Source organism: Microtus ochrogaster (genome assembly GCF_000317375.1).
Source record: "Microtus ochrogaster isolate Prairie Vole_2 chromosome 14 unlocalized genomic scaffold, MicOch1.0 chr14_random_3, whole genome shotgun sequence".
In the NCBI taxonomy this organism is placed as follows: Eukaryota; Metazoa; Chordata; class Mammalia; order Rodentia; family Cricetidae; genus Microtus; species Microtus ochrogaster.
In genome coordinates, this window is record NW_004949098.1 from 84,440 (window position 1) to 93,429 (window position 8,990).

The 8,990-nt window shown below is 47.9% G+C and overlaps 1 protein-coding gene across 5 annotated transcripts in view; it reads right to left on the reverse strand.

Moving 5' to 3' along the window:
* Positions 1-3,356, reverse strand: part of Tprkb (TP53RK binding protein) — an 8,305-nt gene extending 4,949 nt beyond the window's left edge. The window contains exon 1 of one of the 5 annotated variants that reach the window (XM_005364649.2): positions 3,280-3,356. The gene's annotated coding sequence lies outside the window, so the exon portion shown is untranslated. The other 4 variants (XM_005364647.2, XM_013352827.2, XM_005364648.3 and 1 more) reach the window with 4 other exon arrangements.
* Positions 3,357-8,990: the final 5,634 nt, after the last annotated feature.

Genomic DNA, 8,990 nt, shown 5'->3' on the forward strand with positions numbered 1-8,990 from the left:
CTGTTAACATAAACAATTGTCCAGTGAATTCCAGGACAGTCAGAGCTGCACAGTGAGATCCTGTCACAAAAAACAAAAGCAAAATTACAATGAGCATCTAGAATAAAACCCAAAATATAAATAGTACTACCTTTGAAAAGCCTGAATTTTTGGCTGTAGAGATGAGTTAGCCAACATATCTAAGCCCACAACTAAAACAACAAAACCTAAAATGTTACTTCTGTGTTATACTGAACGGTGCACTTCCTGAAGTAGCTTACTGGTGCTGAGCACAGCACAGCTAGTTAACAGTACTTGACAGTTTCTAGTATTTGGCAACAGAAATCACTTCTAAAAGTTGCCCTGTCACTTTCTGAAAAGCAAACAACCATATATATTGAATGCAAAACTTCTTAAACTAAACACAATTTTGCACTATTACATGCGCAGATTAAGTGGGTCATAGTTAACTTTGGCACCCGAATCCCAATACTATGTCCCTAGTTACTTTGGGGGCAGTCCTGGAATGTCCTCCTCAACATCCCAGTTTGTTCCAGTTTCTGACTCCTTCCTCCCTGCAAACAAAATGGCACTGGCCCTTCCTCCTTGTCAGGAGCCGTTTCCCCCCCAAAATTATTACAGGAACCATCGCCCTGGAGAGTCTGCAGAGAACTCTTCTATTGACAGAGCCTACCCCACACCCAATTATCTGTTAATAGAGAGCTATCTGTTAGCGGAACCCGCCCCACATTCCAAACTATCTAGAGAACTAGGTGTGTCAACTCGTGACTTCCTGGCCTAGGAATCGTGACCTGACCTATCATAACCTCCTGGCCTACGTGACCTACGTGGACCATGCAGCAAGAGCCCAGGCTCCTGCCCCCCCCCTCCCAAATTCCTCATCCTATATAAACTGTAACCATACTCTAATAAACGAAGGCTTTGACAAGAACCCTGCTTGGCCTTCTTCCTCTCTCCTGCCCATGTCTTCCAGATAGCACCTCTCCGGGACCCTGGAATTACTGACCTGCCAGGCGGGTCACAACCCCTAGACTGAGTAACCCGCCAAGGCGGTTTACACCCATCCTATTTTATCCCATTAAATGTGCATCAAGTTACATTTTCATCTGAAAAAATATTAAAGTCGCACTCAACTACAAAGGCTGGCTTGAGATTCAGGAGATCCAGCCTCAGAAAACAAAGTAACAAATACAGGGCCAGAGAGTTGGCAGCTGCTCTTGAAGAGGACCAGGGTTTGATTCTCAACACTCACGTGAAGGTCACAACCAATGTCCTCTTCTGAACACCATTGGGTCCAGACACACAGTACACATACATATATGCAGGCAAAACAGCCATACAAATAAAATATTAACATTAAAAAACAGAAAACTTAAAAAGAATAGAAAGTTATTTCTGTTTTTCTAGAATTATGTCTGAGGGTTTCTGTTATAAAAAAGCAGAGTTTTGTGAATAATGTCCTGAGAGTTTTGTCCATGTTGGCACCAATTTAAGGAAGGATATGGTACGATATGATCAGTATGATCTGTCATGCAAAAACATGAACAGAAAAACATGCAGGAAACAACAAAACATAGACATCTTGAGTACTGAAATTATTAGGTGATTTTTATTGTGCTCTTAAAATATTATGTTGTACATGTTATGAACTTTCTACAGTCATCAAACAAAACCTAAGTACATATAATCAGGGGGAAAATGATGTTCCCTGTTTAAATATCCATTTCACAAAACCGTTTATCTTGAGTGTTTGCCTGCACATATGTCTGTATATTGGATTCTTGCCTGGCACCTGTGGCAGCCACAGGAAAGGATTCAATGCAACTAGAGTAACAGACTTTTGTGAACTACAATGTGGGCATTGGGAATCAAACCCTGGCCTGACTTTTCACAGTAAGGGAGAAGAAGTCTTAGAAAGCCTCAGAATAGTCTATTCTGGTTTAGTGTAAGAGTACTTCAAGGGGATGGAGAGATGCCTCAGTAGTTAAGAACATTTCCTGCTCTTCCAAAGGTCCTGAGTTCAATTCCCAGCAACCACATGGTGGCTCACAACCATCTGTAATGTGGTCTGGTGCCCTCTTCTAGCCTGCACGCATACATGCTGACAAAATATTATATACATAATAAATAAATAAATTTTTTTTAAAAAAAGAGTCACTTTGGCCAGAAACATGGAATCATCATTTAATATTGATCTGGTTTGATGCCTGTAAAATTCATATTGAAATCAGCTCCCACTGTGAGAGGTTTAAAAGTGGGGCTACGTGGAGACTTCAGAAGATGTCAAAAAATCATTAATCCACTCATGATTATAAAGTTAATGATTTATCTCCAGAGCAATTAGGACTTTGAACTCAAAAATTCTTTAACCAGTAATATTATTATCAAAATAATGGTTTATATCTCCAGAGCGATTCTATTATATATGCAAGTTTTCCTAGCTTTCTAACTTGCTCCCTGACTAGGAGGCAGACAGATCTCTGAGTTCCATGCCAGCTTGGTCTACAGACTTAAGTTCCAGAACTGTTTTGGTTACAAAGAGAGACCCTGCCCCAAAAAACAAAACGAACAACACCTCACCCCATGAGGTATTAGCAAAATTGTAGTATTAACAACAGAAGGTAGTCCAATGCAAATGCCTCAAACTGTTACACAAGGTCGAGTGCCTGTGTCCTCACTCTACCTCCAAACAGAATTCTGACTCACCCCATCAACAGCACCCCAAGAGCGTTCTCATCCAGGGGCCTGCGCACCTGAAATCCTAGCCTATCAGGATGGTCACGGGGTCCTTCAGGAGTTATCAAAGCTGAAGCAAAAGCCCTAACTTTATGGCACCGGTTTCCACAGGTAGCTTCTGGACCTTGCTTGAGTCCTCCCCCTCCCGACGTCCTGCCACTCTTTTCAGAGGCCAGATTTCCCAACGGGGTGTCCCTGTCCCCGGGTCTTCCTTCCTCGGTCCCTCCCGCCAAGGTCCCTGTCCAGGGTACCGCCGGGCAGTTCTCCCAGGAGCCTCCCTTCCATCCCAGTGCTGGGGCCTCCCCGGGGCTTCGCGGTCACACGGGGCTCCTCCTGCATCAGCCTCGGACACCGCCGGTAGGGGGCGCCCAGGAGCGAGGAACCGAGCGGCCTTCCGGCACGACCGGCGATTCTGGAGTTACATTGCTCTCCACCCGAGGCCTGGGAGGGCTCGCGACAAACACCGGCGACAGGAGATTCACGCAACGCCAACAAAACCGTGACGGCGGAGAAAGAGCTGCCATTCGCGCAGGCGGAACTCACCAGCAGTCTTCCGTAAGTACAGGAAGACCGTCCCCTCAGAAACAAATCTCCCACTCCCGGAAGTTCCCAAAAGTTTATCGGGTAAAAAGGTTCCGAGGCACCCTGTTTCCGGATCCTGGTGGGCGTAGTCAGCCTAAATCTGTTTGAATTGCTGTGAACTTTCCCCACTACTTGCTGACGCCGAGGAGAACTGGTTCTATTCCGTCCCCTTGTCGGGAGTTACAAAGGATCTAGAGTTTGAGGTATGGCGTTGAGTGTCGGCTTTATTCTCAGCCTGTGTTTAACGTTCTCAAGTTCTTCATGTGAACTGAAAACTATCCGCCAGGACAAGGGTCAGAGCCTTTCAGAGTTTTTGAGGCTCAGTTTACTGACTGTGTTTGTGGGGACCAGCCATTATAAACTAAGTATAGGGGGCCGGAGAGGTGGCTCAGTGGTTAAGAGCATGGCCTGCTCTTCCAAAGGTCCTGAGTTCAATTCCCAGCAACCACATGGTGGCTCACAGCCATCTGTAATGAGGTCTGGTGCCTTCTTCTGGCCTTCAGGCATACACACAGACAGAATATTGTATACATAATAAATAAATAAATATTTTTAAAAAATCTAAGTATAGGCAGTTCACCCAAAGGAAGTTCTTTACTTCCAACTGTTACGGTTTTGGTCCCTTTAAGAGACAAGCCACACCCATTCCCCTCCCCATCAGCTGAGTCAGGCTGATCTTCAGCTTCCGGCTTGAGCTTGTTCTCTTTTCCATCTTCCTCTCGGAGAGGCAGCTTCGCTTCTGCCTCTCTCCCCACTTCTCTGATCCTCCCCTTCTCTGTCTCTTTCTCCTCTCTCTCTGTTCCCCCCCTTCACCCTTCCTCCTCCGTAACCCCCTGAATAAACATTCAACCTCACCCTGCAAGTCCTGTCTATCCATGTTTCTGTCTTCTGCCCACCCGCCGTGTGTCCCCCTGCCTGGAACCAGCCATTGCTCGGGGACCAGCAGCCGTCTCTGCCTGGGGCCCACTGCCTGCTGCCACATGGCCCACCACCACTGCTCTGGGACCAGCAGCCGTCTCTGCCTGGGACTGGCTGCTTCCAGGGCCCCCTGTCTGCTGCCACATGGCTCGGGCCACCGCTCTGGGACCGGCAGCCATTTCTGCCTGGGACTGGCTGCTCCCAGGGCCCGCTGCATGCCACCACATGGCCCGCCACCATCGCTCTGGGACCGGCAGCCATTTCTGCCTGGGACTGGCTGCTCCCAGGGCCCGCTGCCTGCCACCACATGGCCCGCCACCACCATTTGGCACCTACAGCATTTCTGCTGCCTACTGCCACGGGGATCTTGCAGCATTTTTTAAAAAAGAACAACACCAACCATTATCACCTGCCAGAGTAGGACTCTGGCACTTGATAAATTTAATAAGAGGCCCAAGGTTCAGTAGTTTACCCTGAAGCAATGCCTGGTAGCAGGAAAAAAACCACAAGCTGAGATAACCCGACCCCTACTCAAGAGCAGAACATTCAAAGTCAACGCCTAACATTCCAACAACTGTAGATAGGATCACCTGCCAGGGCACTTCACCAGGACACCCCTAGACAAATGTCAGTAAATCAGGGGTCCTGGACCTCAGAGACCCCTCAGCCCTACCTTTACTGCTATAAAAATCCAATTCTAATTGAGCTCGGGGCTCTCTAATTATTCCAATACATTGGACATGTGGAGAGACCAAGTTTGCAAACTTGACTAAATTAAAGGCTCTTGGCTCTTACATATGGGACTTGGTTTCTTTGTTGGCTTGTAGGGATTGCACGGATTTGGGCATCATGACATTTGGGGGTGTTAAGAATAAGAGCAGCCCTGCTGGTGCAAGAAATCCAATTAGGTCAAATCAAACCAAATCAAAATGCCCATTGTTTTATTAAGTAAGATACTCTTGGGTGGACGAGCACATGGCGGAGAGACAGGACAGGAGGGAGCCCATGCAGACCCGAAAAACCACATGTTCCTCCTCTAGGAGGCCCCTTAAATACCCTGTGGGATGGGTCCTGATCCCCCCCCCACGGTCAGGACCTTGCATGATGGGATTTGGAGTCCAGAGCAAAGCAACTCCCAGGCCAGAGGCTGGGGCTATGCCCCCAACTTAACAGGGGGCTTGTCTGTGATCCCCCAAAGCCTACTAGGACTACCACTTGTAGAGTCTTTAACTGGCCGGTAAGTTTTCTGTGTTTTGTTTCATGTCAGTAAGTTTTCTGTGTTTTGTTTATGTGTGGGCTCAGTAACCGTAGTGCCTGAAGATGATCTGCAGACGTGCAAAAAGATCACAGGCAGAGCACCCAGGAAGACGTTCCTGGGGAGCCCTTCTGCAGAGGGTGGTTCCCTCTGGGGAGGCAGGCAGGTAGTGGCCTCTCAATTCTGTGGTGTGACACGTGGGTGGCGTGGCCAGCTCTCTATAGAGACACACATGGATAGCAGTCTCATTTCCATAGTGGGGTGGGCCACACCCTCAAAACAGCTTGAAGCTGTGTCTTTCATTGGTTGCTTAAAGCTGTGTCTTTGGTTTAGTCCAGCGTCATTGTCCTGTCCATTGTCTTGTGTGTCTTTGTGTTACTGTGTTTTGTACTGACTTATACTGCACTGATGATATAGGACAGACTCAAATCATGACTTATTTGACGTTGATATTGTGATCACTAAGAGGCCTTTAGAGATACGTCCATAAGCATAGGGGTATATTTCATAAAAAAGAGTCAGCCTTGGCCCCAAGCACATGGCTGTGGGGCAGCATGCTTGTATGGACGAGTAACTGGGCTATGGAGCCTTGCTGTTACAAGGTATGGAGGCTGCCAGGCACAGTTGTAGGAGGCGAATGTACCCCAATAGGTTTTCAAACACTAAACAGAGAATCTGAGGTTATTTGCTATGGCCTAAAGAGGTTAACAATCTTTTTCACCAGTGAGTTCCCTCCACCTGCCCTGGGGGGCTGCATGCCTCAAACTTCTGGTCAAACCTGATCAAGGTTTGGCCCCAAGGTCTGGATTACAAACAAATATCTATTATCATTTATAGGGGCTGGTTACAAACGTTTATTGGTTAATATACAAAACAACTATTGTTTGAACATTGTGGGAGCACAGTGCCCTTGACTAAGGACCCCGGTAACATTGTGGGAGCACGGTGCCCTCTGACTAAGGACCCAGTAACATTGTGGGAGCACGGTACCCTTGACTACGGACCCAGTAATATTGTGGGAGCACAGTGCCCTTGACTAAGGACCCAGTAACATTGTGGGAGCACGGTGCCCTCTGGCTAAAGACCCAGTAATGATGGCGGCAGACCTTGTACACCTCACTTTTCCCATTTGCAACTTAGTTCAGCTTCCTGCTTTAGCCCTCATATTTTCTTCTTTCTTTTTCATTTTGGAAAAATGCAGACATTTTATCCAAGGCAAAATATACTTTACCATACAAAATCCTTTAGTATATAAAATATTCCCTTTCATTTGGCATAGTGGCACATACCTTTAATCTCAGCACTGGGCAGAGGCAGGTGGATCTCTGTGAGTTTGAGGTCAGCCTGGTCTACATACTTCAGAACACCTATGTAGCTATGTAAAGAGACCCTATCTTAGAAAATAAATAATGCAAACAAAATACTGTCCTTTTGAAGTAGAAAGTAAAAAAAAACAAGATCTCCTGAGTAAATTGGGAGCATGGGGACCTTGGGGAAGGATTGAAGGGGAAGGGGAGAGGCAAAGAGGGGAGCAGAGAAAAATGTAGAGCTCAATAAATATGTAAAAAATATTGTCCTTTCTATTTTTCCAACAAAAAAACCATTCTCTTCCTTTTTAAAAAAATAGTCTCATGTTTCTGTGGAGAAGGGCTCCACTGAGCCACTCTTGCCTCTGTGGGTCAGGTGGTATTGCTGCTGGCTGCAGGGAGAAGATGGTTGGACATGAGCATGGCTCAGCACCTGCCCTGCCTGGGGACTGTCATTTGGAAAATGGATCTGCTGGGACTGCAAAGGGCCCGTGAGGCACAACAGTCGGGTCTTCCACGGGATGGATAAGGAGTGGGGAGGCCAGTGTGGACTACGGATCCATTGTAGTAGGGCAGGTGCAGCTGAGGCGGGGACGAGCCCTGCTATGAAGGCCCTAACTGAGCCAGGCGGGGTGAGCACATGGAGAGGGGCCAGACCGCAGGTTCCTCCTAGTGCAGGGCTTCTCAATTCTCCTAATGCTGTGACCTTCATACAGTTCTTCACGCTGTGGTGACCCCAAACCATAAAATTAATTTTGTTGATAGTTCTTAACTGTAATTTTGCTACTGTTATGAATCATAATGTAAATATCTGATATTTCCTGTGGTGTTAGGAGACCCCTGTGAAAGGGTCATGCAGTATGTCTGGGGTCATCACCCAGAGTTTGAGAACCACTCTCCTAGCTGGCCTATTCAGGCAATGAGGCAGGGAATGGAGACAGACAAACACTAGGAAGTGAAGGAAACAGGAAGTAGAGAGCAGGATTCCCAAGGGTGGAGCCCAGTGTGTCATGGCAGAGCTTGCGATGTGTGCCACCTCCATTGTCACCCACCCCAGATCTTGGCCTTTGGTTTACAATTATTCTGGGGCCACCAAGGAGCTGCCTCTCCAGGTGTGTTGTCCAGAGGAAGGGCAGATGTCAGTGTCTAAATGCTCCTCAGAGGCGGGAACCATTGCAGGCACTCCTGACTGTGCTGCCAGGTGAGAGGAAGGAGAGGCGAGGCTGGGGCTTCTATCCCAGTATTTAACCGTGGGGTGTTTGGGGTTAACCCTTTGCCTTTCCCTGGATCCAGTCTTTCCAGTAGGGAAGGAGGCTTTTCTGGAACGTGAGCATGGGAACACAGCTCTGTGATGCAGGGACCCTGAAGAGGAAACACAGGTCTAGGGACATCGCATCTTCGTGCTCAATGGTGCCATCTCAGAACAGAAGACCAAAGAGCCTGCAACTGGGTAACGACAGAGAAGGAAAAGTTTCTATGTGTGCCACATACAAGCCGGAGCATTAACACCAGGTGTTCTTTCTTCCTGCTCTGTGGATGGAGACACACACTCAGAGGAAAGGGGCACATCCAGGATGCCATGACTGGGGGTGGAACGGGGAGGAGGCAGGGGAGTGATCAGGTGCTGCTGACACAGTCTCTCTTCCCAGTGTCAGTATCTGCTTCCTCATCGGTGACAGCAGAAAGCAACAGGGCCTGCATGGGTGTTGGGAGGGGATGCTCAGGGGACTCATATGACTTCTGTCCTCTGCAGGGCTCAGTGATGGTGCACAGGCTGGTATTCCTGTCTCCTAGATTTCAAGATTTGAGACCCAGAAATCTCCCATGGCTCCTTATCACATTCGCCAGTACCAGGACCCTGACCATAAAGTGTCCTGGGTGTGTTTATAAGGGGCATGAAGAGCACATCCCACCACCTCCTGCCCAGGACCATCCTGCTCCTACTTGCCATGCCTCTTGCAGCTGGTGGAAAACAATGTAGTATCCAGGGGATTGCCAGGGTCAAAGGCTGCTCTGCTGTGTGGTTGTCTGCTCCGAGTCGCCCCCAAGCAATGCCCTAGGCTGATGCAGGAAGAGCTGCTTGGAGGAAGGTCATTGGTTGATTTAATAAAGAAGCTGCTTGACCTGATAGGTTAGAACGTAAGTGGGAGGAGGAGAATGCTGGGCGGAAGAGGAAGTGAGGTCAGAGACTC